This window comes from Lissotriton helveticus, chromosome 10, assembly GCF_964261635.1.
Source record: "Lissotriton helveticus chromosome 10, aLisHel1.1, whole genome shotgun sequence".
Lineage (NCBI taxonomy): Eukaryota > Metazoa > Chordata > Amphibia > Caudata > Salamandridae > Lissotriton > Lissotriton helveticus.
In genome coordinates, this window is record NC_136071.1 from 325,268,561 (window position 1) to 325,283,586 (window position 15,026).

Below are 15,026 nucleotides of genomic sequence, written 5' to 3' on the forward strand. Positions count from 1 at the left end.
TTCACCCATCGGATAACTTCACTGAGAGTGTTCTGCTCTTTCAGGCAGAACACTTTCAAAGCCTAAAAAGGGTTGCTGTCACAATTGTTTGCACAAGCAAAACAATAAACAATGAAAGCAAATCAAAAAATCCTGGGCCATCCAAATTGTTGCACGTTATTTTATATTTTTTGCATCATGGTCTTTACAGTTGTGCTTTTTAAAGAAACACAACACAACAGGTGCTAATACAGGATGTAAAAAATGGGACTGGGTGATGGACTGACAAAGAGCATTTTAAATAAAAGCGCTGCCTGGGGGATACAAAAAGGTATGTGTGTTTTGAACCCAGCGAGCAGCAAGCAGCAAGCTACAAAACACGCGCGGCTACGGTACGTGGGGAGTGACAGAAAAAAGGCTCCCGGCCAATATCTGGCTGCAGGCCAGCCCTCGCTTGGAATGCCTGCAGTGCACAGTGCACACTGCACGTGAAAAGCTACGGCTACTTCCTGATTTTCTTCACTTGGTACATGAAGTTGCCGAAAGTCGAATCTGTTGGATTGTGTTAACTTTCGGTCGCGTGGGGGGACCTTCAGCTGTCAATGACGAAGGAGCAGCGCAGCGAGCAGACGGTAAGAAATGCCGCTGCGTCACAAGACGGTGTTTACACAGAGCTGAGCTCACGCGGCGCCTGTTCTTATTCGCGGTATTCGCTTCACTGCTGGATCCGCTGGGACTCGTGAAACATGTTTTGGGGCTTTCTTTCCTGCAAGAACGGAGTGAGGGGTTTATCATGTGTAAATGAGCTGATTACAGCCGGGGTGGCTCGACCGTCGTAGTCTGCCTTTTCTCAGAGTATGAATGACAGCGAATTTAGCTGTCACGTGGGTTGTCGTAATTCGAGGTTGTGCAGCTGGTGTAGTCTATACATAGCTCAAATTGTCCCATGTCAGGTGCGAGTTTCTGAGTTTACCATGTAGTTGTATCTGTTTTCTGTCAGTTGTTTTACTTGCCACCTTTATAAACCCATCACCAAAATGCAAAATAAAACAAGCATTTGCAATGCAATAGGTCTCGCATTTGCGAGAGTTGGACCTATTGACTTCATTGATAATGTCTTTTTACGAATGTATGTTTTTGTTCGGAGTAGTGTGGATTTATGTGGTGTGTAGTGTAATTATTATGTTGGTTGTATTTCTTTAACAAAGAAACTTTGACACTGAGGTGGACGTTGGATGGATGAGAGGAGAGACGAGATTATGGATGGGAGAACGACGTTGGATGGTTGGATGAAAGCTTTTTTAGCCGTTTGCGAGTGTAAAGGAGGATGTTGAATCCTCAGGTAAATAAGGTGGATACATTGCTGGAATAGTTTATTCCAATAGAAAGTTACATCTATATAAACATGCCCATGAAGGGCAGGCAGGAGGCGCTGCCAATGCTGCCGTCCAGTGAAGCCACCCACATGGAATGCCACTCTGAGCAAGCAGAAATCAGGCCAACAAAATATAACAGTTATTTTTTAAACAAATAATAAACATCAACCTTGAGAAGGAGACCAATATTGATAAAATAACACAGTGACGGGACTAAAGGCTATAGGAAGTGAAGACAGCCTATGTATCTTAAAAAACATTTATGAGTATGATTAGTTATGGAAATAAATCCGACTTTTGTAATGCATGCAAATATGAAAAGCACAGCTCCCTTGGTGTGCAGAGCATCACTTCTTTTCCAGCATACCGAATATAAAAGTAGCGCAAGAGACGCTCCAGCAGCTCTGTCTGATGCAGCCATGATGAGAGCCGCAGAGCACTCTCGCCCCCCTCACACACATAACACTTGTGGTTCCCAGCAGTGATTGTGTTGGGAGAAGCCTGTCCGTTGGCAGGGGAAATAAAAGAGTTCCAACAAACATTTGAAAAACACTGGTGGAATGTTAGCAGACGCCCCGGCAGCTCTGTCTGATGCAGCCATGATGAGAATGGACCACATGCGCAGTGCCGATGACCAGCTGTCGTGTGATGAGAGAGTGCGCCCGCCCACACTCACTGAGCAGCAGAGCACACTGGCCCCCTCACACACATTGCACTCGCAGCCTACCTGTGCCCCAGATTGCAGTGAGCAGAGTCCAGGAAGTGGTAAGGAGACAGACTAGTGCTGTCTCTTCCCAAGACAAAAAGTTGTTTAAAAAACGATTTTCACTTTCTGTGTTTACTGTCTTTGCCTGTGGTTGTTACAGTTAAAAATTGTAGTTTTAGCCTGCCTGTAATTGTAACAGCAAACCTTGTCTGAGGTCGCGTGGGACCTTATATGGTCTGCTAGTGGTTGGTACATGTCTACACTGATTGGTGGTTGTATCTGGTGTTTCTATTGGATTAGGGGTAATGTCCTCATTGGTTGGGTATTTGAGGGTTCTGATTGATTTCTGGGTCTGTGATTCAATCATTGTAGGGTTAGGACTTGGGCTAGGGTTAGAATTTCTATTGGAAGTAGGGACTAGGGCTTCTTATGTTATTGGTTGTTGGGAGTAGGGTGGGACTAGGGCTAGGTTTAGACCTTTAATTGGACATAGCGATTAGGGCTTCTGGTGTGATTGGTTGCTGGACAAGGTGTGGGACTTAGAGTAGGGTTAGGCTTTCTATTGGAAGTAGGGACTAGGGCTACCTGTGACATTGGTTGCATGGACTTGTTTTGGGACTACTGGTAGGGCTAGGGCCTTTATTGGTTGTAGAGATCAGGGTTTTTGAACTGATTGGGTGCTTGGACTAGGGCTAAGATTGGCTGTGAGGTCCTGGTCTCTTATTGGTTCTAGATTTTAGGGCTAGTGTTGTGATTGGATAGTGTTAGGGACCCCATTGCCTGAAGGGGTCACCTGATTACTAGGGCTATAAAAGGCCAGGGTTAAGGGCGTCTCTGCCCGGGCGTCGAGGCTAAGGGCGGAGAGGACAAGGGCAGTTTCCTGTTTGAGCCTGTTAAGGGCGGAGAGGAAAGGGCAGTTCCCTGTTTGAGCCTGTTAAGGGCAGAGAGGACAAGGGCAGTTCCCTGTTTGAGCCTGTTAAGGGCAGAGAGGACAAGGGGAGTTCCCTGTTTGAGCCTGTTCGAGACTGGTCGGGACTTGGGCCAGAAATGCTGCCCTTTTTCTCATTTAGCAATACCCAATCCACTGAGTCCTCCCCTCCAAAACTCCTTTTCACTCATCCAAAAGCCTCCTCCTATTGCTAAGACCTGAAAAAAAATATTAATAATAATCTTTCACTCTTTTATCCCTCCACTATCCTTTTCAATCGAAATTAACAGACTAACATGTTCACTTCTCAAATTCCATATTAAACTATACTAATATACTACCCAAATAACTGAATAACATATCCGCTACTCAAATTACTTCATTATTTTTTTTTTACTATATTAATTTTCAACAGTAATCCTTTATGAGTTCTGGAGTGGCGTGCTACTCGTCACAAAAGCGCTTCAACACCCATCAGGGGTAGCAAGTGCTATATGAATGCAAATCTTTATTCCCCTTTTATCCCTCCGCTATCCTTCTCACTCCAAGTAACTGACTAATATCCACCACTGAAATTACTTCATATTTCACCATATTAATTCACCACTAATCCTTTGTAGGCTTCCTGAATAGCGTGCGTCAACAAGTGCTATATACATACAAACCTTTGTCCTCCTCTATCCTTCTGCTATCATTCCAAATCCAAATAACTGACTAACCTATCCACCACTTAAAATGTACTCGCATGTTTGACTATACTAATTCAACACTAATCCTCTATGGGTCCCGGAGTAGCGTGCTACTCGCCGAAAAAGCGATTCGGCGCCTCGCCAGTGGTAGTAAGCGCTATATAAATGCAATTACAATACAATACAATACAATACATAATGAAAATAAAAGGAGCACCAGAGACGCTCAAGCAGCTCAGCCTGACGCAAATGCATCACGTGAGCTCATGGTGCCGGAGTGGGGGAGGGAGGATGGACAACCTCAAGCAAACTTTGCGTTTTTTTCTTCAAATCTGTTCTCAGACTCAGACCAAATGTAAATTGTATACACTAGTACTCGTGAAAAGCACTGTTGTCAAAAGTGCTGAAGACCAGCTGTGGGATGACGAGAGAGTGCGCCTGCACTCACCGTACAGCAGATCACCTTCAATCCCTCACACACATCGCACTCGCAGCATGGTGGTTCTCAGCAGTGCTTGTGTTGTGAGAGAAGCCTGCCCATCGGCAGGGTAAAAAAAAAAGTTCCAACAAACATTTAAAAACACAATGGTGGAATGTTAACAGTAGTTGGGTGCTGCTGTTCTAGGCGTTAACAACTAACAAAAGGAGTGACAAGGAGGGACCAAAAAGAAAGATTAGTCAATAGAAAGGAAGGCTTTTTAAACGGCAATCCAAGTTACCCTTTAAATGGGTGGGATTTAACCCCACAGAAGTGATTACAGCATGTCTTGAGAGAGAGTGCATGCACTGCCCAGGTTCGACCTATAAACACAGGTTTGGTAATGCCTCAGATCTTGACTGATCTAATTTTAACTAGGTGCTTCGGGTCATGGATTGAAGATGGACAAAAACCTACATACAATGTAATATTCACCAACTTCCTAGTGCCTGGAGAAGGGACTTTAAACTATCAGAGGGAAGAGTAAATACGAATTAGTGAGTGTTGGTAAATATTGTAAGAGGATTAATGGGAACACATTGTATTTTGCTGTGCTTGCTAGCACAAATGTAAAGCTTTGTGGCACTGTGAGTCATTGGTATCTTTGTGGCTACCGCAAGGGCCGGGAAAGCAAACTGTGATTGTGCCCTGCAGCTGTATCACTATTTTAGTAGCAGGTAGTTTAACAGACTGAGCTATCTTTCTGGCCTACCCGGACACTGCTAACCTTTCCTTTGTCTAAAAGGTGTTTTTAAGTGTATTACTGTGTGTGTTTAATAATTAGTATGGATTCTAGGATTTGCAGGGGCTCACCTTCTGGCCTCCCTTGTGCATTCAGTATTTCACCTGCAACAAACCCGGTGTACAACATTTCTGTTTCTTTCGAAAAGTGCATCACTATGTCATACAAAAATAAATGTAATTTCAGTTTTATGTTTTTATAAAATATCACAAGGCACAAATACGTAGGGTCTTGCAGATGTGGTTGAACCAGTGCAGCTGAGCCTAAGAAGATCCCACTGATCTACAAATTGCGATAATACCATAAGCCTTGAGGAGTGACATCATCAATAAATTAAAAGAAAAACACAGGAGAAGCGTAATCGTGTTAACCCTTTCGGTGAGTCGGACGGCTGGTAGCCGTCCGACGCACCAGTGCTCATGTGCGTCGGGCGGCTCCCGGCCGTCCACGCACAGGAAATCCTTGAGGGATTCCCTTTTTGTCAAAACACCCTCGGGAGATGGGAAAGAGCTTCCCCAGCTCCCGACGGTGTTTTGATTATTTCTCCGAAATGACCGTCAACACGCACATCGCGCAGACGTCATTATGGAGAAACCGAAAATCAGTTTCAGTTTTACTGCCTCAGTGCTCAGAGGGCTATTTCAGCCTCCTGAGCACTGATGCAGACGGGAGAGGTATCATTTGAAAGGGAAGAATCTCCCCTTTCCGATGTTACCCCTCCTTAGTGGATCCTTGCTTGGGGATTGCCTCAGGAGGGCGATGTCCCAATCAGGGATCCACCCACTAGGCACAAGGGACGGGTGAGCGGCCCCATGGGCAAGGACTTTTGCTGTTGCTCCGCTTACTACTTTGGCCACAGACAGTCTTTCTGCCCCCCCCTTGCTGGAGTGCAGACAGCACACTAAGCATCAGGGATTACAAGGGAGGGGTGAGCGGCCCGTTATTACTTGCCACAGACAGTCTTTCTGCCCCCGACGGAGTGCAGACAGCACACTAATCACCAGGGATTTATTTAATACGCTTGTAGGGGTGGGGCTGCCCAAAATGGGCATGCCAATGGCCCCACCACCCTCTCCAAATTTCAGTCTTTCTGCCACCCTGGGAGGCAGATGGGAGCAATAGCCCCAATCTGCCCCCCTGGAGGCAGAAAGCACACCAGGCCCCAGGCATTTATTTTACACCTGTAGGGGTGGGCCTGCCCAAAATGGGCATGCCAATGCTCCCACCCCTCCTCCCAAATTCCACAGTCTTTCTGCCCCCCCCCCAGGCGGCAGATGGGGGCAATATAATTTTACTCGGAGACTGAGAACAACACGGTGTGGTAGGACATTTGTGCCGGCACAGTGATCCCATGCAAAAACATGTGGAAAATGTGATTTGTTTCAGCTAAATGTAAGGTTTGCAGGGGATTCTGGGTAGGAAAACGTTGGGGGATCCACTCAAGCCATACCTCCCTGGACTCCCCCGGGTGTCTAGCTTTCAGAAATGTGTGGGTTTGGTAGGTTTCCCTAGATGGCTGCTGTGCCTTGGGCCAAAAACCCAGATGCCCCCTTACAAAACCAGGTATTTTTCTGAAAGGTAATTTTGATGTCTCCTCAATACGTTTTGGGCCCTTGCCTGTCGCAGGTACTTGGCCCACCCACGTCGGTGAGGTACCATTTGTATCAGGAGCCCTGGGGGAATGCTGGGTGTTAGACCTGGTATCATTGGAGTAGGTCTCCCTTCCCCTGCGATTCTTCCTGTCTTGTATGTTGGCTGGATATAGATGTTCTGGGCACCGTGCCACTGCTACTCAGTGCCACAGTGCGATTGTTCCATGTATATAAATGACTGTGTGAATTAGGATAACTCTGACGCTTACATTAGTATAGCGTGTGTTGCTAAGGATTACTTTCTATCATCCTATCTGGGCCTAGGACCCAGACAGGAACTACGAGTTTGATATGTTTATGATCAGGCCGGCGAGGGCCACCTTTTAGTGAGGACCATTTAGGTATTATATGTTGTAGAATGCCTTTCCTGAAAATGCAGTACTTTCTTGTTTAAAGCTTTACTGCGGGCTGTTGCGATTATGCGTATTGGCCTTCTGGTTTTGGAGCAGCAGGCCCAACTGGGTCAGACCTGGCTGAAGAGAGGGATCGTTATTCCAACCGTGGGGCGGGGTGACTCTTTGATCCAAGCAGGGTTGTGCCTGGCAAGGTGAATGAGGGTTTCACCTCCCACTTGGTGTCTGATAGCAGACCCCCTCATTCTGAAAGGGCAGGATGTTGCATCGTAAACCAAATGCTCCCCGACCCCACTGATCTGGTTCTGGCGTCAGTGATTTGCAACCTTAGAGAACAAAGACTATCTAAGTATAAAATGCTGCGCTGGAACTTTGGCCAAGAGTGTTCCTTCTGGATGTCAAGACGAGACTCTGTTTGAGTGAACAGAGAAAAGGACTTTGCAACTTTAACCCATCTTGTTGAAGAAACTACCAGAGGGCCCAAATCGAGGGAGCCTCCTGCCAAAGTCTCAGGGACATTAGACTTCACCCAGTCGGCCATTGGAATTCCCGTGCGAGGAGTTCTGCTTGCAGGTGAGGCCCCCGTCGAGTAATCCGAAGCCTCTAGTTCTACTGTAAGGGCTGCGGACTGGGCATCGTCTGGAACTTTTGCTGAACCTGTGCGGGCCGCTGCAGCTCAGAAAGAACTGCCGAAGCTGAGCGCCCGCCTAATTCTGAACCTTTGAATCTTTCCTTGCTGAACCTGTGTGGGCTGCTGCAGCTCAGAGAGAACTGCCGCCGCTGAGTGCCCGCCTAATTCTGAACCTTTGAACCTTTCTTTGCTAAACCTGTGCGGGACGCGGCAGATAAGACGAGAGCCGCCACCACTGAGAGTCCGCCTAAATCTGTACCCTCTAACCTCTAACCTTCCGCCTGATCCGTGTGGGCCGCTGCAGCTGAGGGAAAGCTGCCGCCGCTGAGAGCTGCCGGAACCCGGACCATTGTGATTTTTCCTGTGGGCCGCCGCAGCCCAGAGAGAGCCCAGAGAGAGCTGGAGCCGCTGAGTGCCTACACCCTGTGCTACTGTGCACCATCCTGAGCTGTCCCGTGGGCCGCCGCAGCCAGAGGAGAACTGTAACCGCTGGGCGCCCACCTCCCTTTGTTATCGTGCATCATCGTGCTTTGTTGTGTGGGCCGCCGCAGCTAAGAGAGAGCCGTAGCCGCTGAGCACCCACACATTGGACTACTTTGCATCCCTGCCTTTTGGAATTGTCCAGCGGGCTGCCGCAGCTGAGAGAGAGCTGTAGCCGCTGAGTGCCCGCACCCTTGACAACTTTGCATCCCCTTTTTGAAATGGTACTGCGGGCCACCGCAGCTGAGAGAGAGCTGTAGCCGCTGAGCGCCCGCACCCTTGACAACTTTGCATCCCCTCTGAAATTGTCCTGTGGGCTGCCGCAGCTAAGAGCTGCTGCCGCTGCGCCCACCGAAGAGCAACACAACGAGAGTCCTTGCCTCCCACAACCTGGGAGCCTGCCTGGCCCTGAGTGCCCGAGTCAGTGTGGGTGCATGCTGCAGACTTCTGCCGCCCCGTATTGTGGTCGATGGGAGTCCGCCTGTCACTGTCTCTGCTTCTTTGAGAAGCTGCGTGCTGTGCCCCCTTTCAACGGCAGGTACTGGGTCCGCAACGGGTCGCATAGGCACGTCCCTGAACTCAGTCAGTGTTACGCTCTGGTGGAGATGTTGTTATCTCTTTGAGTCCCTACGGGTTGACGTGAATTGTCATTGTTGAAGCGCTGTGAGAGTTGAGTTAAACTGTTAGATAAAGATATTATTTTTCTATACCTACTTGAGTTGTGTCCTTTTGTGGTGTCATTACTGCCTTATTGTACGTGGTCATAACGCTTCACACACTGCCTCTGAGATAGGCCTAACTGCTTGTGCGACGTTACCACAGGGTTGAGCAGGGGTTATCGAAAGGGGTGACCCACTTGCCCTGACTTAGGAAGAAAGGTCCCTATTTGGACACTGGCGCCAGCCAGTGCCAACTAGAGACCCCCATTTCTAACACTGGGTGATAGAAAATTTGTATCAGCCTGGTGATCCCACATCTTTCCCACACAGACATTTTAGAAAAATTAGATTATTTTCAGCTGAATTGGAGATTTGCAGGGGCTTCTGGAGAGGAAAACGTTGGGGGGTCCACGCAAGCCATACCTCAGTGGACTCCCCTGGGTGTCTAGGTTTCAGAAATGTGTGGGTTTGGTAGTTTCTCAAGATGGCGGCAGAGCCCGGGCCAAAAACCCAGGTGACCCCCTTGCAAAACCATGTTGTTTTGTGATAGGTAGTTTTTATGTCTCCTCAATACGTTTTGGGCCCTTGCCTGTCACGGGTACTTGGCCCACCAGTGCAAGTGAGATACCATTTTTATTGGAAGACCTGGGGGAACGCTGGATGGTAGGAAATTTGTGTCATCCCTTTGATCCCACAACTTTCCATCCAGAAATTTGAGAAAAAGGTGATTTTATTCCAGCTGAATTTGAAGTTTGCAGGGGATTCTGGGTAGGAAACCTTTGGGAGGTCCAAGCAAGCCATACCTTGCTGGACTCCCCCGGGTGTCTAGTTTTTTAGAAATGTGTGGGTTTGGTAGTTTCCCAAGATGGCTGCCGAGCCTGGGGCCAAAAACCCAGTTGACCCCCCTTGCAAAACCAGGTTGTTTTGTGATTGGTAATTTTGATGTCTTCTCAGTACTTTTTGGGCCCTTGCATGTCACGGGTACTTGGCCCACTCTAGTGATTGAGGTACCATTTTTATCAGAAGACTGTGGGAAATGCAGGTAGGGTGGAATTGTGTAGATCCACACAGATTTCAGAACTTTTCATTACAGACATGTGAGTAAAATGTGTTTTTGTTGGACAAAGTTTGAGGTTTGCAAGGGATTCTGGGTAACAGAACCTGGTGAGACCCACACAAGTCACCCCTTTCTGGATTCCTCTGGGTGTCTCATTTTAAAAAATTTATACGTTTGCTAGGTTTACCTAAGTGTCAACAGAGCGAGGGTTCAAAATCCACAGCTAGGCACTTTGCGAAAAAAGGGTCTGTTTTCACTGTACAAATGTGGTGTGTCCATGTTGCGTTTTGGACCATTTCCTGCCTTGGGCACTAGGCCTACCCACACAAGTGAGGTACCATTTTTATTGGGGAACCTAAGGGAACTCAGAATTGTATAGCAACTGTTATTATCTATTGACTTTCTATGTATTTCTGCCTTCCTAATGTAAGACAATGTGTAAAAAAGAAGTCACTTTGAAAAATGTCCTACAATTCACAGGCCAGTATGGGTAACCACAGTTTTGGAGATGTGCAAATAGCTACTGTTTCTAAACTCTACATTTTGTTCCCATTTCGGAAATACATCAGTGTCTTTGATACCTACTTTTCACTCTTTATATTTTACCAAATTATTTGCTATGGACCCGGTACACAATGAAAAACCACTGCAAGATGCTGCTCAGTTATTGGCTCTGGTTTCCTCGGGTTCTTGATGAACCTACAAGTCCTATACATCCCCACAATCAGAAGGGTCTAGCGGATGTAATGGTTTAGTGGTTTCAAAATCTGTCATACTTAGAAGAAGTTACAGGTGAAAATGTTGGTACAAATGGCTGTTTTTTTCAACTCATTTTCTATTTCTCTTATTATTAACTGTTAGTTTCTATTAAAAAACCCTTGAATGATATACACAAATGACCCCTTGCTGAATTCAGAATATTGTCTACTTTTTAGAAATGTCTAGCTTTCCGGAACCAATTTTTGCTTTCACACCCATTTCTACCACTAACTGTAAGGAGGTTGAAAGCACAAAAAGTAGCAAAAATAGGCTATGCCCCAGTAAAATGCCAAAACTGTGTAAAAACCTTTGGTTTTCTTTCAAAAGTCTGCTTGTCCCTGAAAGCTGGGAACATGATGATGATTTTAGCACCACAAACCCTTTGTTGATACCATGTGCAGGGGAAAAATCATACACTTTCTTCTGCAGCACTTTTCCCAATTTTTAAACAAAAACAAAATTTTATAGTATTTTGGCTAATTTCTGGGTCCCATCCAGGGGAATCAACAAACCCTGGGTACCTTTAAAAACCCATGACGTTGGTAGAAAAAGGCGCAAATTTAGTGTGGATACCATATGTGGACAAAAAGTTACAGGGGCCTAAGCGCAAACTACCCCAAAAAGCCAAAATAAGGCTTAGCACGGGCGGAGGGGGTGAAAGGCCTAGCAGCGAAAGGGTTAAACACGTGTCGGCTGTGGGACTTACAACGTGATAATTTCTACACTATGTATACGGAAGTGTGATTATTTAGGAAAGGAAGTTAGCCAAAATAAGGTTTAGCACGGGGGGGTGAAAGGCCTGGCAGCTAAAGGGTTGAACACGTGTTGACTGTGGGACTTACAACGTGAAAATATCTACACTATGTATACGGAAGTGTGATTAATTAAGAAAGGAAGCTTCTAAACATGAAGGAACCAGCAAAACTGATGTTTAAAACGTGCTTTTACATATTGTTTTGGGATGCCATGTAAGAAATACCTATACACGTATCATTCTTTTTCAATTGCCTCATGAGGTTTTTGTATTTATTGATGATGTCACTCCCTAAGTCTTATTTTATTATTTTTATAAAATGTCTCAAGATGAGTAGTAAGCTATGTGAGATCCATGGGAGATGCAGGGTGAAAGGCGAAGCCTTTGATTGAGTGGCTATTCCCTGGAGTATGTTTTGGCTAGGTACAGTGGACAAAAATGAACCACACATTACAAAAATTACTTTTCTTAGAATCACTAAACGTTTATATTTTAAATCCTTACCTAACTTAATTTCCCACTCTCATTCATGAGGCCATTTCCTTTTGCTCTCTTTCTCTCTCCCGGTCCCTCACTCCCCCCACCCTCTGTGTCTCGTTTATTCTCTGTCTCCCCCACTTTTCCCTCCTTGTTTGGATTTATCTCTCTCTCCCTCTCTCCACGCCTGCTTTGCTAATTTGTCATAAAGGTTCTTGCACCTACATTGAACTTGCCTTTTAAATTTCCATTCAGGGCTGGTAATTAGTTCAGAACATGTTCGAAAGCAGAAATTCCACCAGTGTAGCATCATTGCTGCTACAGTTTGAAGACTAGAGTTAGGGATGGGATTGTCAGCATTTATTGATGGGGCACAATTCAGAAGTAAGGGAACAGCAAACAAAATTTGCAGTGGACTAAAAAACTACAAAATAAGTTCTATTTGTTCAAAAAGACATACAAACTAGAATCAGTGGGCACTTTATTAATAATGGGACCAGTTCACAGAACGTTTTGTAAAAGTAGGTGTGACTTACCTCAAGAAATTAAAGAGAAGGTCTGGAGTAAGTCACGCCTACTCATAAAAAATATTTTTATGAATCGGGCCCAATGTGTATTTTTAACTTTCTAGTGGAATTTTGACATTTCTAAGCTCTAGAAAAAACAGGTTTTAAGTCTGAGTCACTTACTAAGAACTGAACTCATCATTGTGAGGTTATGGCAGACCTTCAGCAAGCATCTAACATAAAGAATCTTCTAAAATTGCATGCAGCTAGAATTTTCTTCCTAGCAGTTCATTATATACCTATATGCAAAATTGTATCCAGTACAAAGTAAAGGTAACTGTTCAACTTGGGCCTGATGCACAAATACTGGTGCATAAATAGGTGTGATTTAAGACTTACTCCCAGGTATCAGGATTACTATAAAACTATGTCACAGCAAAAACGTTGGGAATAAGCATCATTGGTATTTGGGACTTTCATAGTGCACAGTTGGTCTTTAGTATGGCCTCATAGCACATTCGGTAGACCAGAAATACTTGAAACGGTTCTGAGGAGGTTTGTGAAGGTGTGGTGTCAGAAGGGTATGGCATGTGCCTTTATTAAAGGAAGGTATATACAGCAAGGTCAGTCGGGCAAGCTTTCCTCTTTTTGTCAAAAGCTCAAAAAAGGAGAATTTTTCTCTCTGAAAGTCGTTCATGAATGATTTTGCTTTTTTTTTGTTTTTCTATAAATGTATAAACTGCTTGGCTTAACGTACACATGGATATCACATGCTCTGTGTCATAGGGCGGTACTGCTTGTTTTCCTTACAGCTGGGCATGCCTGGGACCCAGTGTATCCACTAGATACATGTTTGGTGATTTATTTTAATGCATTATGCTGAGCTCTTCAATTGGACAATACCTTGGTTAGATAATAGAATTCTGGCAGCCCCATTTCATGCAATAGAAAACCTATATAAACACACCAAAAACACACTTCAAAAAACACAGTACCATCAGCTGACGGCGTGCTCTCGGCACCTGATTTAGTGAGAAATAAACTGTGAATAAGGAAATATTGAAAAGTCTGGTTGAAAAGCAATGACATTTCAAAAAACAGAGAAAATTTCTTTGGGAAAATGGTTCATGCTGTTATTTTACCTCTGCTTATCTTTCTTGATATAGGCCTCTCATCGCTGTGTATGCTCGTCACCACACTGAACAAATAAAAAAATACTAAAAAAGAAGAAAAATATGTTTGTGGAAAAGGCATGGCAGAGAGTGACAGGTTTACTAAAATAAACAGCAACAGAACCAAGTTGCATTGAGCAAGGACTATATAATATGGAAAAAAAGTTTTGCACCGGAAAGTAAATATCTTTTCACGATTTTGGGCCGTTTTGCATCACTTTGCTTTACTTTGCAGTGGTGCAGTCTTGATAAATATACCCTTCAGAGCGCCAATCCATTTTTAAAGTGTGTTAGGAACTATGAACAGTGCGTGCTTTAAAATTGATTTGGTTTTATATTTAAGGTCCACCTCATAGGCACTCTAGAGTGTTTTTTGACACTATAATCATGGAGGATTGCAAAAAGGTTATTTCAATATCCTGTAGGATAAATCCAGGGAAGACTACATTATGTAGCGAAATGTGCCGAGAAGTACACCATGGTGTAATTGACCTTTTAAGCAAGTACGAAGAAAGTTAAAGCAAAAAGCTCGCCTAGTTTGCCACGTTTCTTGCAGCACCTCAATAGCTCCATGTATGGTATGCAGTTTCTGAGGTTTTAATACGTTAGTTTAAAATGAAAATAACCTTTTATACGTAGAACTCCCCTGTCACTCAAAACATGTAAGATCATTCCATCCCTAGCCAGAATGAAATGTAAAGTCTAACTTACATGGCTTTTCATGACGCCACCCAGTAATACACTAGCCTATCTCATGAGGAGTGGGTGATCTAAAAGTTAAACGACACTCTTCCGCTGGAAACTCTGAAATTTGAAACATCTCTGGTTCCAAAACAATCTTTCACTGGGGCGCCCTCCAGACTTTACAATTCTCATACGCCCTTAACTCCGAGCCGGACCACTAGTCCTAAAAAACAGAAGTAGGGGGGCTATCCAAGTTTGGCCATATTTTAGTGATATCATGGTGCATGACATCACAGTGCATGACATCACAGAGTGTGACAATGTACATGGCATCACAGGAAAAGGCATCACAACCCAATCCATAAGAAGTGACATCAGATCTTAAGACCTCACACATGTGTTTAGCAAGTCTATCATGAGTAAATTTTAGCACATTACAACATTTAACAAATTAGATTTTGCATCGGGATTGTGCCACAAAAGGGACGCAATTCTGACTCAAAATCTGGCCATCAGCCTATACATACATTTTTTGAAAACTCTGCTACAAAGAAATTGGCTACAAAGAGAAATATTGCAGTAAATAATTTCTGCTTAATTGGTTGAACAGCCTGAATTTTAAACTATCTTATGGGGTTAAGGCACCTGCTGCAGAGATCTGTGTGTGCCAACTAAATCTCAAGGAATTATACTGATGGTGAGATAACTCTGGAGGTTAATGTATTTGCTGGAGGGATCTGTATTTTGTCTAGACCCAGTTTTGAACAACGTAGCATGGAGGGTTAATATGGCTACTGCAAGGCACATAATGTAACACACAGATGAAAGATTTTTATTTCATGTAAATGGGTAAGTGAGCTACTGATTACAATGTGTGAACTGCAAGTAACAACAAGTTCTCTATGTTAAATCAGTTTGTCATTTGAGATGTCATGAGTGATGTC

At 44.6% G+C, this 15,026-nt stretch overlaps 1 protein-coding gene across 3 annotated transcripts in view; it reads left to right on the forward strand.

Moving 5' to 3' along the window:
- Nucleotides 1-428: 428 nt before the first annotated feature.
- The window catches only part of ALS2CL (ALS2 C-terminal like), a 645,425-nt gene continuing 630,827 nt past the window's right edge, over nucleotides 429-15,026 (forward strand). Inside the window, exon 1 of one of the 3 annotated variants that reach the window (XM_078662475.1) lies at nucleotides 429-611. The gene's annotated coding sequence lies outside the window, so the exon portion shown is untranslated. The remainder of the gene's footprint in view (nucleotides 612-15,026) is intronic. The other 2 variants (XM_078662474.1, XR_013601601.1) reach the window with 2 other exon arrangements.